The following is a 26,344-nucleotide window of genomic DNA, read 5'->3' as shown; positions in this document are numbered from 1 at the left end:
ACTTGGAATTGGAACTCTCTTGTATGAATGATGCACTCCTATTTATATAAAAACTTAAGATAATTAATCAATAAATATAGATCCTCAAATCTCTCCTAAATCCACATTTATCTCTTGTGGTTACAACCAATCATCGAAAATATGAGATACACATCCTCTCAAAATTCTCTCCTAGTTTTGATATGAGACACATCAAAACATCCACGATTCTCCTCCTTTGAATGTGCTTAGTCAATGATCCAAATATTCTACAATTATTCCACAAATCTTCATGAGTTGGAATTGAAATTCGAATTTGTGGTTGAGTGTCCAAATAAGACCCTTCTAGAATCTTCAAATAAACCTACAATATCATACAACTCATACTAGTTTTAAATATAATTGAAAACATGTTAATTTTCTAATATCTAATCACAAATTCTCTTAAAATACTTAAAATAAATGACTTAGAAAATAATAATAATAAACCCATATGATCATGAAAATGGTTATTAATGTAGGGTTATGGAGCTACATAATATGGTAAAGAGTTATGGAATATGGTAAAATGATGGCAATGAGGGTAAAAGAGGATGACATTTTGGAGGCCCAACATAAATGATGATGAATTTGTAGATTGGATGAAGCACACTCTCTTGAATGGCCCGTATTATGGGCCCTATCTCTGAACTTAGAACAATTTTCTAATAAATTTTGAATATAGAGGATCCTTTCTGTGCATAATGTACATGATATTTTGAGGGTTTCTGCAGAGTTTTGTTGCACACTAACATAAAAGTCTCGAATAGCTAATAGGAAGTCCATGTGCTAGCTCCTCTGCTGAGCACATTGAAATTTTGGCTTGGTTTTGTTTGAATGTGAATTCATGTCATGTCATATCAATAGAAATAGCGATATTTCTGAGTCTTTAGATGAAAATCCCTGAATTTACATGTCACCTTTTCTAATGTTTTCTTATGGGATTTGTTCATGCAATTGGTTTGGTTTTAATTTTACTGATCAATCATGCAAACATGCAATTTTTGGAAGTTTATTGTCTTGAATCTACAAAATGTCTGGAGTCTATTTAAATAATTAGTTCTTAATGAAAAATGTGATTTTAACGAATTATTATGGATAATTGATGAGAACGAGTATTGCAACAAGAATGATGCAACTCTTGGGGCTACCAACTTTACTTTATCAACTCGTGGTTCGTACAAACTTGGAGGTGACAGTTGTTATAGATGTAACCCAAAAATATATGATAATAGAAATAAACCCAAGAAATAACAAAATCTAAATATAGATAAATTATTCACTTTATTGATCAAATCCTTAAGGTAGAGCAACACCATACATTCACTCCTTAAGGAAGGAGAACACTCCACAAGCCATATGTCTGTTCATACAATATTCCTTCACATCCCTCAATGTGGAGTCTCTAGCCTCTATATAGGCCTCATACATACAATACCATGGGTCATTACCATGGTTCCCTCAATACCATCTATCTAATACCATGGGCCCATTACATTATTACTAACTACTTGTGGTCCCTTACATGATACGGGTTAACAACCTTATTTACTACTATGGCCCATCCCATTATTACATTATTCCCTTGGGTACCTCCATTTGTACCCCATATTATCCCCCCTAGGTATATAACATTCCATCCCCCTTAGCATGTTTCGTCCCCGAAACATGGGAAGAACACAAATAATAAGATCTACTCAAAAGAGTTGTCCACTGGTACCATGCACGTGTATCTAGCCATCCAAGAGAAAGGTGAACCCTTGATTTCGCTGGTGCCTCGCTCGCTTGAGATGGAAGTTGACCATGGCAGCTCTTATGTGTTGACGTGTAGTAGGTGGATCTTTGCTCCTTTCTATCTGTCATGCGGGGGTTGTTGTCCTTGTGGCTAATTGGTTGCCATCTTGTTGGTTGTTGTCTTGCGGGGTGATGTGGGTGATGATACTTTGAAGTTTTAACCCATGGAGTCTTTTTCTTTAATTCACCCATTACTAGAGTCTGACTGTTATCTGGTGCATATTGTGGTGCCTGCTGTGGTGTCTTATCTTCCAATATTACTTCAACCACTGTATCAGCACCTGTATCCTTTCCTGCTTCAGCCTCTGTTTGTGTTTGATTATCAATCATCAAAGGCTCATCATCTGATGTGTAAGTTTCATTAGAGCTTTGTGCTTCTGCCTCCATAGTCTCTGCTTGGAAATATCCTGCAATGTAATTTTCTTCTTTTTATACCAGAGCTTCAGGAATTTCTTCTGCACATTAATATTGATAGTACCCACGGATTCCATCCAAGGATATCCCAAAACAACATCCATGTTATCCATATCTGAAGTATAAAAATCACCTTGCAACACATACTTATCCATAGAAAGCTTCAAATCCTTATAAACTTGAAAATCCGCATCATCAACCTGTGTGTTTTCAATGTGTTTTGCTGGAACTTGTAATTTTTAACATTGATAAAATTATGCTTGCGACTAGGATTTATAGACACAACGATCTTCTCTTTCTGAATCAATCCATGAACCTGCAATAAAGAGACACCCGTAGAAAATAACCCCTTACGTGTCTCATTCTCCTTTTTTCTAGCCCGAGACCATTTGTCTAAAATGACTCTTTCAAATTCTGCGTCTAAAAGTTTGGTCAACTACTTGTTGTCAATTGAGAAATACCATTTGACAGCCTCATCTCTGAAATTAATCCACATTGTATCCTTCCACTTTTTTTTCCCATATTGACTTATTTTTTTTAATGTATTCTTCAATAGTAGGACCATTATCTTTTCCTGTAAAACATAGAACCGCCATGAAGAGGGTTTTGAAAAAAATTCACTTACTTGGTGAAATTTTGAAATGGCCACAATTCCGTCAATATTGCTTAGAATCCCTATTATGACCTGTTTTCGGAAATGGAACAACCATTCTGCATCTTCCCATGTGGTAGAAATCCTAATCTAGGGACTGAAATTGCCGATCCACACTGCAACTGTCCCGCCGTCACAAAAAATTGCTGAAAAATAGCTGATTTTAAATCAGCGATATCTCCCTCATCCGAACTCTAATTCGACTGATTTTTTATTTTTATTCTTTTATTTTTATTTTTATTTTTATTTTATTTTTTTATTTTATTTTTATTTTTAAATCGGGTATTTTTTCACAAAGAATCCAGATATGCAATTAGATTCTGCAGATCTTGCACCAAGACATCTAGATCTACGCCGCAAACTTGCTGCCCTGAAAAATGTGTGCAACACCATTGATTTTTAAATCAGCGATATCTCCTTCATCCGGACTCCGATTCGGCCGTTTTTTTTTTTAGAAATTGGGTATTTTTTCACAAGGAATCTAGATCTGCAATAAGATTTTGTAGCTTTTTCCCCAAAACATACATATCTGATCTGCAATCTCGCCGCCTCAAAAAATTCCTACAAAAAAAAAAAAAAAATTGTCCACTTTTGCCCAAGAAAGTGCTATGATACCACTTGTTATAGATCTAACCCAAAAATATATGATAATAGAAATAAACCCAAGAAATAACAAGATCCGAATAATAATAATTTATCTAAAAAAAAAAATTCTCTACTTTTGCCCGAGAAAGTGCTCTGATACCACTTGTTATAGATCTAACCCAAAAATATATGATAATAGAAATAAACTCATGAAATAACAAGATCTGAATATAGATAAATTATTTACTTTATTGATCAAACCCTTAAGGTAGGGCAACACCATACATTCACTCCTTAAGGAAGGAGAACACTCCACAAGCCATATGCCTGTTCATACAATATTCCTTGACATCCCTCAATGTGGAGTCTCTAGCCTCTATATAGGCCTCATACATACAATACCATGGGTCATTACCATGGTTCCCTCAATACCATCTATCTAATACCATGGGCCCATTACATTATTACTAACTACTTGTGGTCCCTTACATGATACGGGTTAACCACTTTATTTATTATTATGGCCCATCCCATTATTACATTATTCCCTTGGGTACCTCCCTTTGTACCCCATATTATCCCCCCTAGATATATAACAACAGTGCTGTATACATAAATAGAGGCAATGGATCCACTCTTTGTCAATGTTGAGCTCGCGATAGACCATTAGGGTTTCTCAAACCAACCTTCTATTGATTTAGAAGAAGTTTGATTACCAATGGAGAAAGGGGAATTTTACCCTAATTGAGAGAATTGAAATATTATCTACTGCAGTAATGAAAGACTGAGATAAATGCTTAAAACACACCACTCATCTAGCTATCTGTTAAGAGATCTTGCTTTAGAAGAATTCTAAGCTAACACATGTGGAACCCTAACTATCCTAAGCATGCAATCTGATCTAATCAAACACTTTACTATTGTGCATATGAATGAACACAACAACCTTTTCTTTTTGTCCTTTTTGTGAAAACATGAATGTTAATTCTTCTTGTGATGGGACCAACCCAACACTGTTCGGACTATCAATAATTAAATGATTATAAAGTGTTACAACTGTGGCTTAATGTGTGATTACCAACCCCTCAGATATTTCTGGAAAGTGATAGGTGGCATTTATTTTGCAATCAATGTTGTGTACTCACCTCGGGTCGCGTTTCCCGCTTCTTGGTTTGCCAAAACTCCTCCTCTGCCGCTCATTCAGTCATTTGGCTTGTGGTCGCCGAGGGTTGCTCTGGTATGGTTCTGTCAGTTGGGTATGCAGTTGCGCTGCAACTTCTGGGTGCGCCTTCTAGTTTGTTTGCTGGTTTGACTGTGTGACTCTCGCGCTTGTTCTCTTCATGCCTGTGTGGAAGGTCTTTGGCCCTGGTCGTTGGGCAACTGAGAACGTTTATGCCGCCGCCTGGGCAAGTGGTTTTCTGTGCCTTTTCGGTTACATCCTCAACTAGTTTTCGTTCTTTGAGCTCGTGGCCTGGTATGATGTTATCTTGTCTACAAAACTCAGTGGTTGGCATGCATTCAGGGCTCAGAACAACGATGTTCTCCGGTCTTCGGCTTCAATGCAGGTAGCCTCTTCTCTCCTTGATTCAAATTGCCACTTTCTTTCCTCCATTTCTAACGTAACTGCTCCTTTGTCTCAGCCATGGGTTGGTACTCGTGGGTTGACGGCTCGTCCTCTGTTCTCACTGCAAATCCTTCAGGTAAGGTGAATGTATCTTCTGTTTATTTGTTTTCATGCACTGTAATTACGTTTTCCTCTGTCAATTTTGCGCTGACACCTGTGTATGTGCTCCTCTGCAGGTGTTGGGGTTTGCGGTTGGATATGTTGGGAACGAACACCTCGGTCTCTGTCCGGTAGGCTCTGCCAACGTAATTTGTCTTCAGTTTGTTTCTTGTCTTTAGAACAGGCCTGTGGGTATGAGGGTTGTCTCCCCTCGATGCTTGTCAAATGTGACTCTCAGTCATAGGCAACGTTCTGGCCGTCTTGTTGTCTTAGGCTTTCACTATCTGGTGATTGTTGACTGCAACTTGCTATGTATAGAAACAATTTTCAAAACCCTCACCTAGGGTTTGTCGTCCATTGGCTTATATGTCTGTCTGTGATTTATCTTGCAAATCTATTGTATATTCTCATACATTTGTTTTTGTAATTCGAAGAAAAACTTACAGGAAAGAACGTTGGGTTCGATTTACCTGAATTTTAATTATATGATTAGTTCGTTGTTCTTTTCAATCTGGATTCTACGCCTTCGGACTTCAGTTGTTGTTTCACGGCTGTGCTTGTAATGTTTTTGGACGAACAAGAATTTTTGTGGTTGCTCTGATAATTTGTTTAACATTCGATTTCAAAATTAAAAGTTATCGTATGGCCTGTGGATGCTTTACCCGTCCTGGAACTTATCTGTGTTCGCTCCTATTCAATCAACGTTGTTTTCTTCTATGGAAATACAAACCCTTGCTCTGGAATTTGCATTTCTGTCTCTCTATCTAGACTGTCTTCTTAGGAAACAAAAAGAATTAAATGAAATGGTCTATGAGCATCATATTGTCTATTCAGATGTTCAGTTAATTAGGAAGCACAATGAAAGTACAGTAGAACACACAGATGGATTGAATTGTCTGTTATGTTATTATTATTATTTGAATGCAAGAAATGTTGAACCCTGTACATGACTTCCACTGTTACATTTATATGCTTTTGTCTACAGTTAATGAAATTGCGCAGTTACCTTCAGTTGTAGACCTTATAGTTACATAACTATTAAGTATTCGGTTCTGTCTTTATGACAAGATTTTCCTTTTAGACACATTTGTCTTTTCCTCTTAAAATGATAGGACAATTATTAATCCACTGTTTATTAAAGACAGACAAGTAAATAACCCTAACCGACCAAACTACCTTTGACTAATACAGAGATTAAGATAAAAACAAAATCCTACCTCCTACTCTGACAAACTAAACATATAAGACAAACAAGATGTTAACTCAACTCTCCAACCTAGCAGAGACCAACACCTGGTCATGGTGCCTTAGCTGGATGCTCCTGCATCAGGCTCCCGAGGAAAAAAGAAATCATGGCTCTGGTCCATGAGCTTCTCGACTGAAGAACCTGTCTGCTCAATCTGCCTAGCATCAAGCCACGAACTATCCTCAATAGGACGGTTCTTCCACTTGACTAGGTATTGCAGATACTCCTTCCGTCGAGTTCGTTTGGCCACCTGAGTGTCGAGAATGCTCTCGATCTCGAGAGGCTGAACATAAGGCATCTGTCTCATCCAAGCTTCTCCTCCATCCTGGGTATTCCATGTAGGTCGTGTGGTTCTGTCTTCTTCTTCTTCTTCTGGGTCAGCAGTGTAAGGGAATAGGTCTGCTACATTAAAGATAGGTGAAATGCCTATTCTAGGTGGCAACTGTATCTCATAGGCATTCGCTGAAAATTTCCGGAGGACTTTGCAGGGACCTATCTTCTTATACTTTAGCTTATTGTACGCGCCTTTAGGAAAGCGTTCCTTGCGCAAATGCGCGAGGACTTCATCTCCTACGTTGAACTGTACTTCCCTTCTCTTCAAATCTGCTTGCTGTTTATACTTTTGGCTGCTGTCCTGCAATTTAATTTTCACCTGCTCATGCAAATCCCTCATCGCGTTAGCGAAATCTTCTCCATCTGCGCTTCGCCTTTCTTGCAGTCCAAGATCCCGCAACTCATGCACTCCACGAGGATGCATGCCGTATAGGATCTGAAATGGACTGTAGCCTATGCTACGATTAGGTGAGTTGTTATAAGCGAACTCTGCCTGTGCAAGCACTCGATCCCACATTTGCAAATTCTCACCAATCAAGCTTCGTAGCAGGTTTCCCAGACTCCTGTTTACCACCTCTATTTGTCCGTCGGTTTGCGGGTGATAAGCAGAGCTGTAACTCAGCTGTGTATCCATTTTCTTCCACAGGGTACGCCAAAAGTGCCCTATAAACTTCACATCCCTGTTCGAAAGAATAGACTTAGGCAACCCATGTAACCTAACAATCTCTGTGAAAAACAAGTGGGCCACGTGAGTGGCATCATTGGTTTTTCTACAAGGGATAAAATGCGCCATCTTCGAGAATCTGTCCACTACTACCATCATCGAGTCATAAACTCGCTGTGTCTTAGGTAGACCCAAGACAAAGTCCAAGCTGAATGAGCCCCACAATCTGCCTGGAACAGGTAACGGTGTGTACAATCCTGTGTTTTGATTGTGACCCTTTGCCAACCAGCGCACTTTACATTTGGTCACAAATCGTTGTACATCCCTTCGCATCTTTGGCCAAAAGTAGAAATGATTGAGCTGCTCGAGTGTCTTGTCCATGCTGAAATGTCCGACTAGACCTCCATTGTGTTTCTCCCGAATAATGTTCTCCCTCATCGAGTAGTCAGGAATGCATAGCTGTCCTCCCTCTAAACAACAGTTTCTCTTGCAAGTTGCAGTCCAACCATGGACTGTTATCTCTCACCAAGGGATTTTGACATGCCTCATAGGCTTCTTTAAAATCTGTATCAGTCTGGTATAAATCATTTAAGTGCTCAAAACCCAGCACTTGTACAGTACTCTCCTACAGAGGTAAGGCCATCCTACTCAATGCATCTGCCACCTTGTTGGTCTGCCCACTAATGTGTTTCAACACGAAGGTGAAACTCTGCAAATATTCCACCCATTTGGCATGTTTGTGGTTCAGCTTGTGCTGTTGCATTACATACTGTAGCGCAGAATTATCTGAAAACAACACAAATTCATTTCCCAACAAATAATGCCTCCAGTGTTTTAATGCCTGTATAACAGCATAGAACTCCTTATCATAAGATGAATATTTCTGTCTGCTTTCATTTAGCTTCTCGCTGAAAAATGCAACAGGTTTATCCTCCTGGCTAAGTACAGCTCCAATAGTCGTACCACTAGCATCACAACGAACCTGAAAAAGCTTCTTGAAGTCTGGAAATCTCAAGATCGGCCTCTCTGTGATCTTTTTCTTTAATAGCTGAAAACTTCTCTCCGCTGCATCAGTCCATCGAAAAGGTTGACTAGCCTTTTTAATGGTGTCCAACATAGGTGCACAAATTTCGCTAAAATTTCTTATGAATTTCCGGTAAAAACTCGCTAGTCCATGAAAGCTACGTACCTCAAATAAACTTTTCGGAGATGGCTAATTAACTATTGCCGCAATCTTCTCTGGATCCATCTTCAGTTCATTTTATGCTATTACAAAGCCCAAATAAATCAATTCCTTCTGCAGAAAAGTACATTTTTTTTTCTTCAGATTTATCAGCAGTTTGTTTTGCTGTAATTTTTCCAGCACTTTTCGAACATGTCGAAGGTGCTCCTCCCTTGTCCTGCTGAAAATTAGTATGTTGTCCAGGTACACTATCACAAATTTTCCGATGTACTCCTTCAACATCTCATTCATTAACCACATAAATGTACTGGGCACATTGCTCAGTCCAAATGGCATGACCAGCCATTCATACAGTCCCTCATTCGTCTTAAAGGCTGTCTTCCACTCGTCCCCCTCTCGTATCCAGATCTGATGATACCCGCTCTTCAAGTCTATCTTAGAAAAATATGCTACCCGCTTAAACAATCCATCATGTCGTCCATCCGTGGCAGTGGAAACCTGTACCGGATGGTGATTTTGTTGATGGCTCTCGAGTCTGTGCACATCCGCCACTCTCCTCCTTTCTTGGGAGCGAGAACCGTTGGAACTGCGCAAGGGCTCAAACTCTCCCTTATCAATCCTTTGTCTAGCAGTTCCTGCACCTGCTTCCTAATCTCTTCATTATCCTTGGGGCTCATTCGGTATGCTGCCTTGTTCGGCAAACTGGCTCCGGGTATGAAGTCAATATGGTGACTTATGCTTCTTTTGGGGGGTAATTTGTCTAGCAAGTCATCCACCACTATGTCTGTAAATTCCTGCAACATTTGTTGGATTTCTAGAGGTAAATCTGATACCTATGTATGCAACAACACTGTTTTTGTTCTTCTTACAACTGCATAACCCATCTCGCTGTCCTCAACTTGTTTCAGAAACTGTTTTCCACTAACCAACAATGCTCTTGGCTCACTTGTTCCTGTTGTCCCTTCCTCTTTGATGGGCACAAGTGTATGCTTGATTCTGTCCTTGACAAACTTATAATAGTTCGCCAATCCGTCATGTACCACCTTTCTGTCGTACTGCCAAGGCCTGCCTAGCAGTATGTGACATACATCCATCGGCATGATGTCACAAATGACTTTATCCTTATATCTGCCTATTTGAAACTCCACCTTGCATTATTCATCCATTAGCAACTGATGGCCTTTTTGCAACCATGAGACTTTGTAAGGGGTGGGATGTTTCAATCGCTTCAATTCCAACTTTTCCACGATCTCTGTGGACACCAAGTTATCTGTACTACCGCTATAAATAATTAACTTACAAAACTTACCATGTGACTTACAAACTGTTCTAAACAAAGCCTTCCACTGTGTTTGTTCAGTGGCTTCCTTGGCTGGTTTCAACAACACATTGTTCAGCACCAGGGCTTCCCCTGTTTTTGTAGAATTTTTTGCTTCTTGGGGAGGTGCCTATGCTTCCTTTGGTTGTGCGACATACGCACCCCTCTGTCCAGCCTGGTCTACCTCAGGACACTCAAATGATTTGTGCCCCCATTTATGACACCTGTAACATTGGTAACCAGCTCCTCTGCCTCGGCCATTTCCCCTGCCTCGCTGGTATGGCCTACCACCTCTCGCATTATCACCTTTGTCTGCTGATCCGGAAGCTCTGGAACTGCTGCCTTCCTCATTACTACTAGCAGTCTGCCCTCTGCCATATGACTGGCCTTTTCCCCTGTCGGCTCCTCGTCCTCTCTTGGCATTCTGCCTTCTAGTAATTTTCTCTTCAGCTTTCATTGCACTCTGATATGCTTCTTCAATGTTCTTTGGAGACAGAATACTAATTTCATCTAAAATTTCTAGTCTTAAACCATTTACGTACTTGGCTGTCTTTTCTGAGGTATCCTCTATATATCCGGCTCTTAGGTTCACTCGATAGAACTCCTCAGTGTACTCCCTCACCATCATTCCTTTCTGTTTCAGATTCTACACTTGTCTGTGTAGTGCAATCTGATAGTCTTTCAGTAGAAATCTGCCCTTCAACTTGGCCACCATCCTTGACCAGGTTCTGATCGGCAACTTTTTCAATCTCCTTCTCTCCGTTTGGAAATTGTCCCACCACAGGGCCGCGTGTCCCTTTAACTTCGTCGGAGCGAACTTAACTCTGCGGTCTTCACTGACCTCCTCACACTTGAAATACTTATCCAGCTCACTGATCCAATCCAATAGAACCTCTATGGACAGGCTACCGTCATAGGTTGGTAGTTCTGGTTTGGGTTTACTGCTTGCCATCAACAATCTCACTTCTGGGGTCTCACCATCCAATCCATCTGTTGTCGCTTCAGCTTCCTCTTTGCTGTCATCACCTACCTTAGGGTCTCTTCTTCTCCCTGCTTCGACTGCCTCCAAACAGGCAGTAAGAATCCTGATCTCCTCTCTCAATCCTTCCTCTGCTATCCTCCAAACACCTCTTCCACGACCTCTCCTTCCTACCTCCATTTCTTCATTCAATTTAACCTGCTCTGATACCACTATGATAGGACTAGCCCAACACTGTTCGGACTATCAATAGTTAAATGATTATAAAGTGTTACAACTATGGCTTAATGTGTGATTACCAACCCCTCAGATATTTCTGGAAAGTGATAGGTGGCATTTATTTTGCAGTCAATTTTGTGTACTCACCTCGGGTCACGTTTACCGCTTCTTGGTTTGCCAAAACTCCTCCTCTGCCGCTCATTCAGTCATTTGGCTTGTGGTCGCCGAGGGTTGCTCTGGTATGGTTCTGTTAGTTGGGTATGCAGCTGCGCTGCAACTTCTGGGCGCGCCTTCTGGTTTGTTTGCTGGTCTGACTGTGTGACTCTCGTGCTTGTTTTCTTTATGCCTGTGTGGAAGGTCTTTGGCCCTGGTTCGTTGGGCAACCGAGAATGTTTCTGCCGCCGCCTGGGTAAGTGGTTTTCTGTGCCTTTTCGGTTATGGTCTCAACCAGTTTTCGTTCTTTGAGCTCGTGGCCTGGTATGATGTTATCTTGTTTGCAAAACTCAGTGGTTGGCATGCATTCAGGGCTCGGAACAATGACGTTCTCTGGTCTTCGGCTTCAATGCAGGTAGCCTCTTCTCTCCTTGATTCAAATTGCCACTTTCTTTCCTCCGTTTCTAACGTAACTGCTCCTTTGTCTCAGCCGTGGATTGGTACTCGTGGGTTGACGACTCGTCCTCTGTTCTCACTACAAATCCTTCAGGTAAGGTGAATGTATCTTCTGTTTATTTGTTTTCATGCACTGTAATTATGTTTTCCTCTATCAATTTTGCACTGACACTTGTGTGTGTGCTCCTCTGCAGGTGTCGGGGTTTACGGTTGTATATGTTGGGAATGAACTCCTCGGTCTCTGTCCGGTAGGCTCTGCCAACGTAATTTGTCTTCAGTTTGTTTCTTGTCTTTAGAACAGGCCTGTGGGTATGAGGGTTGTCTCCCCTCGATGCTTGTCAAATGTGACTCTCAGTCGTAGGCAATGTTCTGGTCGTCTTGTTGTCTCAGGCTTTCATTGTCTGGTGATTGTTGATTGCAACTTGCTATGTATAGAAACAGTTTTCAAAACCCTCACCTAGGGTTTGTCGTCCATTGGCTTATATGTCTGTCCGTGATTTATCTTGCAAATCTACTGTATATTCTCATACATTTGTTTTTGTAATTCGAAGAAAAACTTACAGGAAAGAACGTTGGGTTCGATTTACCTGAATTTTAATTATATGATTAGGCCGTCATTCTTTTCAATCTGGATTCTACGCCTTCGAACTTCAGTTGTTGTTTTACGGCTGTGCTTGTAATGTTTTTGCACGAACAGGAATTTCTGTGGTTGCTCTGATAATTTGTTTGACGGTCGATTTCAAAATTAAAAGTTATCGTATGGCCTGTGGATGCTTTACCCGTCCTGGAACTTATTTGTGTTCGCTCCTATTCAATCAACGTTGTTTTCTTCTGTGGAAATACAAACCCTTGCTCTGGAATTTGCATTTCTGTCTCGCTGTCTGGACTGTCTTCTCAGGAAACAAAAAGAATTAAATGAAATGGTCTGTGAGCATCATATTGTCTATTCAGATGTTCAGTTAATTAGGAAGCACAACGAAAGTATAGTAGAACGCACAGATGGATTGAATTGTCTGCTCTGTTATTATTATTATTTGAATGCAAGAAATGTTGAACCCTGTACATGACTTCCATTGTTACATTTATATGCTTTTGTCTACAGTTAATGAAACTGTGCAGTTACCTTCAGTTGTAGACCTTATAGTTACATAACTATTAAGTATTTGGTTCTGTCTTTATGACAAGATTTTCCTTTTAGACACATTTGTCTTTTCCTCTTAAAATGACAGGACAATTATTAATCCACTATTTATTAAAGAAAGACAAGTAAATAACCCTAATCGACCAAACTACCTTTGATTAATACAGAGATTACGATAAAAATAAAATCGTACCTCCTACTCTGACAAACTAAACATATAAGACAAACAAGATGTTAACTCCACTCTCCAACCTGGCAGAGACCAACACCTGGTCATGGTGCCTTAGCTGGATTCTCCTGCATCATCTTGACTGTATGGCAGGTGGATTAGGTGTGGAGAGAGGTAGTTGTGAAGGGTCAGATGGCTTGAAAGCCAAGCATGGATGTTGTCCTATCTTTCTTGATGCATTTTTCACAAATCGGCCTCAAAACAGGGCACTACAGGTCATTGTACAGGATGTCCTAATGCACCTACAAGATCCCCTGTATTCCTATAGGATCAGGACGAAAGAAAAAGGAGTGATTTAGACAATGGTATAGGGCTTAGGGAAGGTGAGTGATGGAAGGAATAAGGCAAGGAAGTGGCTAGGACTTCCTCAGAACTCAAACCAAAGTTTGTAGGATGGTTGGATTTGCTCAACAAGCATGGCAAGTTGGTCTTATGAAATGATAACTTGGTTTATGGACTTAGTGGATTTTGGCGATTATGGATGGATGAGGTTAGGCTGGGGCTACTGACATGAGATTCTTCTTGCACTCTTGAAACTCTTGCAATACACACATCACTGGCATTTACCCACAAATCATGTCAAAACAAGAAAGATCTTTTTTTTTTTTTCCGAAGGAAAAAACGGTAACCTTTTATTAAAAAATTAATGAAAAGTTACACTTGCAGATGCATTGAAGCATTCCGTATGCAGCCACATGGGCTCGAGTGATTCACACCCCACGCATCGTTAGAAGACTAACGTGCACAAAGAATAAGAAAAAAGAAGAGAAGAGAGCAAGAAAAGAGGAAGAAAAACTGAATTCCGGCTGTGAGTAAAACTCACGCTTCAAGTTTTTCTCCCCTTTTTCTTTTCGACCTTGCGCCATTCTCCTTGAGTGGGCTCGATCGAGGCAATGACTAAACTGTGTTTAAACAAGAAAGATCTTGATCAACATAAGAAACAAAATTTCATCATTCATTTAACTAGTTCATGCATGGAAATACTTGCAGCCTATTGTGAAACACCATGAAATCTAATACCAAGTTGGAGATATCAGAAATAACAACTGCAACTTATCTTTGAAAACTGAAAGTTTCCAGCCTAATTAGCAGAAAACACTAAATTTCATAAGAAATCAAAATTCTGTCTTTTTGGGGCTGAATGGGAGTTTTTCCTTCAAACCATGGTCCCCGAAGGGAGGAGTGAGGCAAGGAACACCTGTTATCATCCTTTTTGGTATTCCTTTATCTCTCTAAAGCTACTGCTAAAGCTATGCACAAATGGAAGCAAACTAATCAAATTCACTAATACTTGCAAGGAAACAATGCCAAAATTAATTCAACAAGTAATCTATGAAATAACCTAAGCATACAAGTACAGTAAGAGGAACCTTTGCTGCTAGGGTTGAGCGCTAACCCAAGAGCTTCAACCTTCTGAGTCAACTCAGTGCTGGATCAAGGAAATGCTCATTTTCATTAACATATCAAAAAATACATAACAGTGTTTTGCCACAATCCTTCAGCTCGAAAGTGCTTAGTTATCTTGCATAAAAAATCCTAATGAGACTCTAGGCCTCCTTATTTATACAACTAGAGTTTCCAACAACTTCCTTAAATCTAGGGAGGCTTGGCTCCCAATCTCAAGATGAACTAGTTCTTTAACTATCATTGGCTCAGCTACCAATGAGAATTGGTAGGATTCTCATGAGACATAGTATCCCTGTGTCCTTCAGGCCCCTGAACACCATTCGTTCGTCCCTCAGATCGGTGAAGGATCCCATCGACCCTAAAGATATGAAGGGTGTTTATATGATCCCTTGTTCCTGTGGGACCCCCTATATTGGGGAGACTGGTCGTTCCATTAATCAGAGGATTAGCGAGCACGCAGCGGATCTGAAGCATAGGAGATCTAAGTCTTCCGCTTTGGCTGAACATGCTGAGAAAACCAATCATCATGTTTGTATTGAAGAAGCAAGTGTCATTGCTAAGGTTTCGCATTTCCATCATCGAAAATTCAGGGAAGCGCTTGAGATCGAAAAGAGACCAAGCAATCTCAATAGAGAGGATGGTTGGAAAGTCAGTAGGTGTTGGGTCCCAGCCCTCTCTTCCTAGTCGTTTTTTCGTCCTCTTTGGTTTTTTGGTGTTCTTTTATCTTTATTTTCACTTATATATATATATATAGATATATATATATATATATTTTTTTTTTTTTTAATTTATTTATTTATTTTATTTATTTATTTATTTATTTTTATTTTTTTTTAATCGTGTATATAGCAACCTATTTCCATGATGCCTTTTTTCCATTCCTATTATTTTATTGATTATTTTATTTAAGGGCCTCCGTATAACTAATTTCCTTTCTAATTCTTTACTGCTTATATTTTTAACTAATTTCCGATCTATCTTATCATCCTTTGATTTTCTTTATTACCTTTATTAACACACAATTTTTATAATATTTTTAAATAAAATTAATTTTATACATTACTCCATACATCTAATTTTTCCTTGATTATTTTTATTTTATTTATTTATTTATTTATTTTTATTGTTATTTATTTTATTATTTTTATTTATTTATTATTTTATTTATCTATTTTTATTTTATTTTTATTTATTTATTTATTTATTTTTATTTTTATTTATTTATTTTTATTTTATATTTTTATTTGTATTTATTTTATTCATTCATTTATTTATTTATTTCATTGTTATTTATTTTGTTATTATTTTTATTATTATCTGTTATTTTTATTATTATTTTTATTTTATTTTTATTCATTTAGTTATTTTTTCCCATTTAACTCGTATTCACATTTTATTTTATCTTTATTTATTTATTTTATTTTTATTTATATTTATTTATTTATAATTTATTTTATATTTTTATTTTTATTTTATTCATTTAGTTATTTATTTAGTTTATTGTTATTTATTTATTATTTTATTCATTTAGTTATTTTTACTCCCATTTAGCTCGTATTCACATTTAATTTATTCATAGAAGCGGTCCTCTGCATCTAATTTTCCTTTTAAAAATATTTAACCTATAATTTTTAACTATTTATTAATAAACTATTATCACTAATTTGAATGATTTATTGGTCTCCTATATAACTTATCTCCTTTTTTTTTTTTTTTTTTATTATTGGGAATGTTTTGATCCCGGTCCATTGGTCAATATTTACAGTTGGTCAAACTAGCCGTTGGAGGCTCTGCTCGGTCTATTTAACATGCTAAGCTGGATCTGTTTCTTCAACTTGTCCTGACGATGAACCACACTGGTTGGTTCGAAACGCGTCGACAAATGAGATTCCATGTGATTTTCGCCGAAATCTTTCTCTAACTTGATATGGATCACAGAAGCCTAAACTCGATTACCAATGATCTTCATGACTCGGCTGCTTGCAACTCCGAGCTAGTGTGATTTGATTGAAGGATATTCGAATGAGTGAGGATTTAATGAGGAAGATCCATCTCCTATAATCTCTCCTTCTTGTCTCATTCGAGTTCTTGCACCTTAATTAGCCATAATTGCCATAATTTGCTCCCAAAAACCTGCAATCAATGCACATTAGACCACTAGACATAACATCTTACTTTTACTCATCTCATTAAGCAAAATATAATTAAAACATGTAAGGAATTATGAGAAGAGTTGACTTTAGTAAGCTTGGAGGTGTATTAAGGTCCATATATTTACCCAATGATGAGCATCATCAATAATGTGTCAAATACAACTTACCAATCATTAAATAAAACTCCTATCTACAAAGTATGATCATCCAATTGATAAGATTTACAATGAATGGTGACTGCTACTCTATGCTATGCTATAATATATATCTAGTACATATTAAGGAATCATAGAAATCAATGAATTGTAAAGATTTCTAGAGAAATTGATTGAAAATAGGTGCCGTTATTTCTTTTTAAGAACTCTGTTCTTTTCACCATAAAGAGATTTACTATTAATGATGGGTGTTATACTATCTAAAAAATTGGTCAACATTTTTTTTCCGATTAAAGCGATCACAGGACCAGAATTCAACATTGTGATTTTGCAACTTCATTCGAAGCACTCTCAAGGATAGTCTGCACTCATTTTCTCCCCAATATAATACTATTTTTTTTTGTATTATTATTATTTATTATTATTATTATTTATTATTATTATTATTATTATTATTATTTTGTCTATGAACTGGGTATATCTTGGAATGAAAAACTTTTACCCTTTTTAAAAATAAAAATAAAAATTTATTTGCCAATATTTATTCCTATTTTCAAGTTTATTTCAGGCTTTAGTTATAACTGGGCTCTACCAAGTTATTCATGATCCCAAGTCACATGAATTTGATAGTGATAAATAAAAAATCTAAGAATGATGTAAATAGATCTCATGTTCTATAAAATTACCATATTTGTACCAAATATCACACATGTCCATACCTACATGAAGCTTAGCAATTTTCTTATGATTTCCTATCACTTATGCATTTGTAGGTCAGATTTTTCTTACAACCTTGGTGGGGCTTCTATTGAATCATTACACTATTGTATATAGTATATAATATAAACTTCTTCAACCCAAAAGCCATTTGATTTTTTTTTGCCTTGACAATGCTCTTTTCCATCTCAATAATGGTCCTATTTTCCTCTATATAGTGCGGTTATGTTGCACAAATACCTTGAGTGTTGCAATACTTGGAGAAGTAATTAGAGTTTATTTTCCCAAACTCTAATTTCTGAGAACCTTAATCTTCTTATCAATTTTTCTTTTGAGTTTCAACCATTGCTCTGTATTCCTTCAATGTTATAAGATCTAATGACTTGTACTTGAGAAAACACAACCAATTTTTTTTTGGAAGGGCGTCGATGGATGTTATAAATAGTTTGGACTTTCCAATGACTAAACATGCATGTTTTTTCTTCATCCAACATTTTTTGTCAAATTTATCCCTATGCTTATTGTCTAAAATACAAAATTCACAATAATTCATGCTGAATTGGAGGGAAAACATGAACCATATTAAATTTATTTAAATGATCTGGATTCTAGACGTAAGCTATCCATACCTTTGATGTTGTAGTTGATTTTTTGAGTCATTCTCAGCCACCAATGGTTCTTGTCCTATTGTTGTAACATAATTGTACTTGAGGAAGCACGACCAATTTTTTCTTAAAAGGACATTGATGGATGTCATAAAATAATTTGCACTTTCCGATGACTAAACAAACATGCATGTTTAGTCATCCAAATTTTTTTGTCATATTTATCCCTATGTTTCTTTTCTAAAATGCGAAATTCACAATAACTTGTCCAGACTTGGAGGAAAAACATGAACCATATTAAATTTCTTTAAATGGTCCAGATTCTAGACTTAAGATATCCATACCTTTGATGCCATAGTTGATTTTTGGAGTCATTTTCAGCCACCAATGCTTCTTGTCCTATTGTTGTAACTGTATACCTGTCAAGATCTCCTTCAACAACTTTTGCAACCACTTTGTATTTGTCCCTCTTGAAACCCTTTCCATCAGATTTAATCTTGGAATGATGCTTTAGTATTTGTTGTCTATAGTTTCTTCTTTAGGCCCAATACATACATACTCCACATCTTTAACACCTCCATTAGGCACTTTCATTGGGTTTGTTCCTTAGCCTTTGACCATGTGTACCTTCTCATGTCTTGAAGCAATTGTCTCTTGGTGACTTTTATTATCATTCAATTAGGAAAACCACTCATTTTTTCGTGTCATGTGGTCTATTTAATATCTCCTTAAGCATATTTTTGGTCAATAGTGAAGTAATAAAGAGTCTAAGATCTCTCTTCTCTTCACTATCACAATTTTGACTGGGCTTCTTTTGATACGAATTACTTGAATGCCCTTTACACTTTGCATGAGAAAATTCATACTTCATTTCTACAATCCTTCTCATAATCACCAGGTTTTCCACAATAATAGCACTTGCATTTGATACCTGGGCTACAGTTTCCCCTCCTTTATGCTTTCAAGTTGTGATCTCTTTGGCTTCATCTCTTGTCCCTTTGTTGGCCAAAACTTTGCATTCCTTCACCCTCGTGCTTTAACACAAAGACATGTTCAAAACTCTCTTCTTCATCATATAACTTATTTGTTTGCTCATCTAGTAAGAGCAGTCTTCTTAGCTTATTAAATGTGAAGGACATAACTCATGTTGATAAGCTAAGACTTGCTACAAACACTTAAAAATATCAAGAAAAATTAATGGCTATAGACACAAGATCCATGTTCTTTATCTTTCCACATCTAGTAATAAGTGATCTCTTATATTTTTGACACTAGTTAGATGCTTATGTGGATCTTCGAACATGAAAACCTGTAGCAAAATAGCCATTAAGGAGAAGGGTTAGAAATTGACACCCATTTTGTATGCCCGTTGCCATGAAAGCAGTGCCACATCAACATCTCAAACATTCTCTATAATGAAGATAAAATCTAGAAAATTAGTTGAGTTGATCTAATGTATGCAATCTTGATAACATAAGCTATGCACATGGTTTGCAAGAAGTGTTGTTAGTCATGGAGAAGGTTTTATCAATGATCAACATTATTTTTTTTATTATATATATTTAGCATATTTTCTGGGAACCAGATTACTTTAGTACTCATTGTCTGAGAGTTTTTCTCCATTAAATTATTATATTTTATTTTTCTTAACTTTATGGTTGTACTATTAATATAATTGATATTTTAAAGGAATGGACCAGTTCATTTTGAGAAAAACATCATGTGGGTTGCTTTTTCTTTTATCTACTACTATTTTGAAAGTTAGCAATTTAGTATTTATTTATTTATTTGATTCTTATCTTTCCTCTTTCGTTTCTTTGGACCTTATTTGGGTTCTATAGATTAAGCAATCAAAACTAGTTTCACGGTTTAGCATCTTTGTATTGCCACCTGTGATTTACGAGATCACTTTTCAATCTGAATGGAACACATAGAATAACTCTTTCATGTTTTCACCAATCAAATAGACAAGTTGGTTATATAAATTTTGGGGTTGTTATTTTAAAGCCAAGGTGAGGTGTGTTCTTTTAATGTAAAAAAAACAATACTTTCATTGTGGTGTTTATGGATCACACTTGCTTGATTTTCAAGATAAAATGGTTTAAATTTTGTTGAATGATCTCTACATTATTTTCAACTGCAGGACATGGGTTAGATTTTCTTGAGCAAAATTTGTTGGATTAAAACAAGAACATGGCAAAAACCAAGGAGATTAGTGGTAAAGAGCAATATGATCTTTTGAATAGTTTCAAGGATCATGAAAGAAATAATACAGAGGTGAGTCAACAGTCAGAAAAGAAACACAAGCAATTTTCTCAGGAAGAGGTGTAGTTGATGTTATTCTTGGGTTCAATTTCCAAATTGGTGAGTCAACAGTTAGAAAAGAAACACAAGTAATTTTCTTAGGAAGAGGTGTAGTTGATGTTATTCTTGGGTTCAATTTCCAAATTGGAGATATGTGTAGTTTTAATCAAGGGTAGATCCCAATTCACGTGGAAATTCAAAATTTATTTGCAAAATTGTTATAGTCCTTTGTAGACATATGTTTCAAACTATACAAAATTTATTTGCAAAATTGTTATAGTCCTTTGTAGACACATGTTTCAAACTATACAAAATTTATTTTGTACTAATTAAGATTCTCTATAGTAGGAGGAAGTGATTAAGAAGAAATATGGAGAAATTGTACCAAAACAACCTCTGGTTTCGAAGGTGGCAAATCCTTGCCTTTCATTAATATTTTTATGTATTTCAATGGTTGTCAAAGAAGCATTAATTAGTGATAAGAAATCATAGCCTTGCCAAAAATTGTATTGCCAAATTCCAACCAAAAACCATTTCGTTGATTAGTTAGACTACACCAAATTAGGTTTAAGAGAATAACTATTTTTTTTATTAATTAACAATTTTAAATTTCAATAATTAAAAATTAATAATTTAAAGAAATAATAAATGGATATTTATTTTTTTTTTCCAAAAGTTTCAATATAAATTACAATTAATATATTATAATTTATAAAAATAATATTTAACCAATAAAACACTAATGCTTGATACTTAAATATATATTTGAGACATGAAATGAAAACTATAAATTATATTATTTTAAAAACCAACCTAGATCCATCTTAACTCCAGATCTACCAAGCATCTAGAGGGATGAAATCTCTTGAGATGAAAAAAGATTATATTTTGAGATGCAAACCTATTTTGGAGTGAAAAGGATTGTCTCTTAAGTTGCAAACTTCTTTTAGAGTGAAAAAATATTTGATTCCATCACTCGGCCATATTTTATCCTAGTTAAGATGGATTTAGTTTGGTTTTATATATTGAAATATGATCCTTATCTTGGTAGATCTGGAGTTAAGATGGATCTAGATTGATTTTATATATTGAAATATTTTATTTATGATATACATTAATTTTTTTAATTACTCTTAATATTCTTTAAATGTTATATATTAATTTAATATTAAGAATTGAATTAATTACATATCTCCCTCACAAAAGAATTGAATATTTTTACTTTCAAATACTTATTCTTTGAAATATTTTATTGCAGTTGATATATATATATATATATATATATATATATATATATATATATATATATAAAGTTGATATTAAAATAAATTAGTTAATTGACTAAAAAATTATCATTAATTAATAAACAAATTTTTTAATCAAAATGAAGTAAAAAATGGAAATTAGGTGTAAATAAAGAATCAAATTAATTTTATTATTATTATTATTTTAATCAAAACGAAGGTCAAACTTAATTATTCTAAACAATAACACTGAAAATAGTAATAATAAAATAGAAAAAATAATAAATAAACAAACAAACAAAATAAAAATAATAAGATCAAATTTAACTATTTTGAATAATAAAACTAAAAATAGTAATAAGAAAATGAAAAAACAAAATAAATAAAATATAAATCAAAATAATGAATTAACTCAATTTTATTATTAAATAAAAAAAAAAACAAAATAATATGGTAAAATTTTTTAAATGAAAAGCAAATAAATAAGAAACAAAGAAATACTAGCAATTAGATTAAAATATATAAATACAATAAATAAATAAATAATTAAATATTATAAAAATTTAGGAATACAAGGTAGTAATCGAACACTTGCTAATACTCCAACCATCATTTTTATTGAGATTGATAGATCTCCTTTCAATTCCCAAGGCTCTGTAAACTTACAGTGCCGAAAATGATCAATCCTTGCAATGACTCTCACCTCTTCAATGCAGATGTGATGTTTTGGCATGTTCTACAATGATGTTTTCCGCTTCAATGCAAATGTGATGTTTCGTCTATTCCGAAGAAAATGATCAATCCTTGCAATGACTCTCACTTCCTCAATGCAGATGTGATGTTTTGTCTATTCCGCATGTTCTGTAATGACCCTTGCCTCTTCAATGCAAATGTGATGTTTTGTCTATTTCGCATGTTCTGCAATGACCCTTGCCTCTTCAATGCACAAGTGATGCATGTTCTACCAAAGTTGAGTAGCTGGACCTTCCATATTTGATGTCAGTTGCATGCTCAATAATCCTCGTATTAATTGAGCGGGCAATGCATAAGTGATGCAGAATGAGTCTCTCCACTTAATAAAAAATTCGAAATAATGTTAAATTTCAATTCTATGGATAACATATATCATATGTATCTAACTAGTGGATGAAATGTCTTTTGCCAGACATTTTTCCAAGTTAATTTTAATCGAAATCAAATCCCTTGGAGATTTTTAAAAATTTGAATTTAAATTGTTTAATTTGTAAAATTTGAGTGTCATAGTGGTTTTCATGCATTCAAAAATATATTTTAAATAACAAAAATCACAATTTTACTTGAAATTTTAAAAATATTAAGATTTGATATTTTAAAAATATTGATTCCTTTCGTTTTTCTTTGGAAGTAAAATATTATATTTCAAAATAAATAAATATCATATATTAATCAAACTGCTGGAATTATCAAACTGCCGCAAATGAATTCCAGACACCAAAATATTATAAATATATTTTGAAATGACTAAAATATTATATATAAATATTAAAATAAAATATTTTATTTGCAGGATGTATATCCCTTTTCAATTTGAAGTGAAAGATTGTACCAGATGTGTAGCCCCGTATTTGTTGGAATTGGGTGCAGTTGATTTGTTTAAATAACAATTTATATAATTAAAGATATATAATAAATTAATTTAAAATGGCAATATGATAAATTAAAGTTTCGAAAATTGATTTAAAATGGCAATTTACGATTCCTAAAATTGTAATTTTACATCGTATTAATAATTTCAATCAGATTTTAACAGGAAAAACGCCGAACAACCAGATTTGAATCCCAGAAACCGCCGAAAAACCAGATTTTGATACAATTAGAAATGATAAACCGCCGAATAACCAGATTTCGATCCAATTACAAATGAAAAACGCGGCTATGCGACGCTCGACGTGGAAGCGCATCCTCAATTATTACTTTTTGTGTCAGGGGCTGTCACTGTGGGCAAGCCATAAATCCCATGCTATAGGGATTTTAATGCGCCCTTTTATGTATGATCATAGGGATTTCATGCCATGGTTACGGCAGTCTATGATGATGGATGGATGCTACGCCGGTTTGCATGTCCTGGAAGTCTGACAACGAGCCGCCGCCACTGTTCTACAAGGACGACTGAATTACAGAACGCATAAAGGACGATTGTTCTTTGCCGTTTTTAAAATGGGAAATTCAACCCTCGGACGGCGGGAAATTTTAACGTGGTGGAGTGAGGAGTGAAACTGGGGCGAAGTTTCGTGGCAGAGTCAAGGCAAGATAGAGCCGCGTTGAAAAGGGGATATCCACAAGATTAAATAATTAACGGAGCAGCAAAGTCAACTTTCTTAATTTTTTTGGAATTCGGCAGAATAATTTTCAATAAGAGATTGAATTTATGATAAGGTAGTTTTAATATTAGATGGAAAAATTTATTTATTTATCTATTAGTGGTACAATAATAGATTGTTGTGTAAAGTTTTATTTAGCAGTGGTTGAATTTTCTAAAATAACTCTATCCACAATTCTTTCTCATGAAACTTGATTCGTCCGGATGATTTTCATTCGCATTTCCTCCTAATAAAATTTGATTTATCATAAAGACTAATTCTCGCACAAAGGAACAAAATTAAAAATAAATGAATTATATTAAAAATCTTATTAAAAATATTTAGTTAACATAGATAAAATTTAACTCGGAGTTTAAAATTTAGACCAGAAGAGTTATAGTAATGTTTGATTAATAAATTTTTATTTAAAATTTTAATGTATTATATGATTGGAAGATGGCACATTTAAATTTCCTTCGGACTTACCAATAGATGTCCCAGAATGTCGTTCCACTCTCATTTTTTATAATGAAAATAATGATAGTGTTTGAATGACGAACCACATCGACGGTCTTACCACCGCATTCATATGATTGGGATGTTATCCAATAATAAAGCAAATTAAATATGGGTTTAAGTTTTGGCTTGAGAAATTATAGCTCATAGGTATTTAAGCTGTCAAAATTATTTTGGGATTACATCTTGCTTGGGCCATATCAATCTTTAATATGACTAGATTTTTGCGCATGAAGTTTCAAACCGATGACCTCTACATCACGAAGTGACTTAACAATACACCTCATCACCAACTATTCTATGCCCCCTAGGCATTGTTGACTTTTATTTTAATATGAAACAAAGACTTCATTTCATTTCTATTATTTTATGTCAAGATTTTATATGTTGTTGAATGTCATTGTAATCACCTCGACATATTTGTCATTATTAGTTTATTGAGGTCATTGTGGTGGTAAGCACTTTCCAATATGTCTCCATGCTATTGAGAACTATATTAATATATTTATTGAATCACAGTTATGGTGACAATAGTTGGTTAAGGTTGTGATGGTGGCAATCATGACTTAGAATCTCTTGTCCTATTCAATCAATTGTTCTGGTTCAAGATTCACTTTCACTTGTGAATATCTTTTTCTTTCTTTTTTGGTTGGTGTTGGTTGCATGGTTTACATCATTTCAAGTTTATTTATAGTCTAGTTTTTTCAAGCCATTTTATGTGTAACTGAACACATTATTATTATTTATTTTTTTGGTGTTGGCCCAAAACATTTTGCTACTTTCACTACATAACTTGCGTAGTAATAATAATTGCAAGGTTTACATCTCAAGCTTATTTAAAGTATAGTCTTTTCAAGCCATTTAATGTGCAACTAAACACATTATTATTATTTATTTTTTTGGCATTGGCCCAAAACATTTTGCTACTTTCACTACATAACTTGCGTAGTAATAATAATTGCAAGGTTTACATCATTTCAAGTTTATTTAAAGTATAGTCTTTTCAAGTCATTTTATGTGCATCTCAACATATTATTTTAATAGGGTAATATTTCAAAGGCAATCCACTTATGTTATTTTAGTGTGTGCCTGATGGAAAATGCAAACAATTGTGTAATGGAAGCTAGAGGCATAGAGGGAGAGAAGGACTATTAATACAATACCAAGAGAAGATTTTTACTAAAACTAGTCCAAATAGGTTTCATTTCTTTCATTGGAGAACATGCATACTCATAAGAATCACAAGGTTCACATTAATTCATATTTGTCTAAACACTAGTCTTTTCAAGCATTTTTTTGTCCATTTCAATGAATTATCTTATGAGGACAATATTTCTAATGTGGTTACATTATTTTATTGCAATGTGTGCATAATGGAAAATGCATACAATTCCTTAGTGGATGCTAGATGCATAGAGTAAGAGAAGAATTATCCCTATTAATGAAAGGATATTTTTTAAGGCCTAACTCTCTATAACATCTCTTGTTTTAGCCCTCGTTTTGTAATATTAAATTATGATTGAAATGACAGCATGGAAAACCACGAATGGATGATATGCTGATTAAGCATTTAAAGTTAATTAACTACCAATTGAGAGAAGGACTACCTTATGAATCCATAGTGTAAACATGCGCCCCTCCTAGATTTACCAGCTTTTACAAGCTCCCTGGGGTAAACATGGCTTGGGTGTTACTATGACATGAAACAACCTCCAATTTCCAGCTATGGAAATGGGGCCGACACACCGACAACTTACTGATACCCCTCAGGAGCACTAGATCACCCAGAATTCAGTC

The sequence above is a fragment of the Pinus tabuliformis genome, chromosome 5_2, assembly GCF_031772625.1.
Source record: "Pinus tabuliformis cultivar Carrire ecotype Pingquan chromosome 5_2, CPIR1, whole genome shotgun sequence".
NCBI classification, from domain to species: Eukaryota; Viridiplantae; Streptophyta; class Pinopsida; order Pinales; family Pinaceae; genus Pinus; species Pinus tabuliformis.
This window is presented reverse-complemented; position numbering follows the sequence as displayed.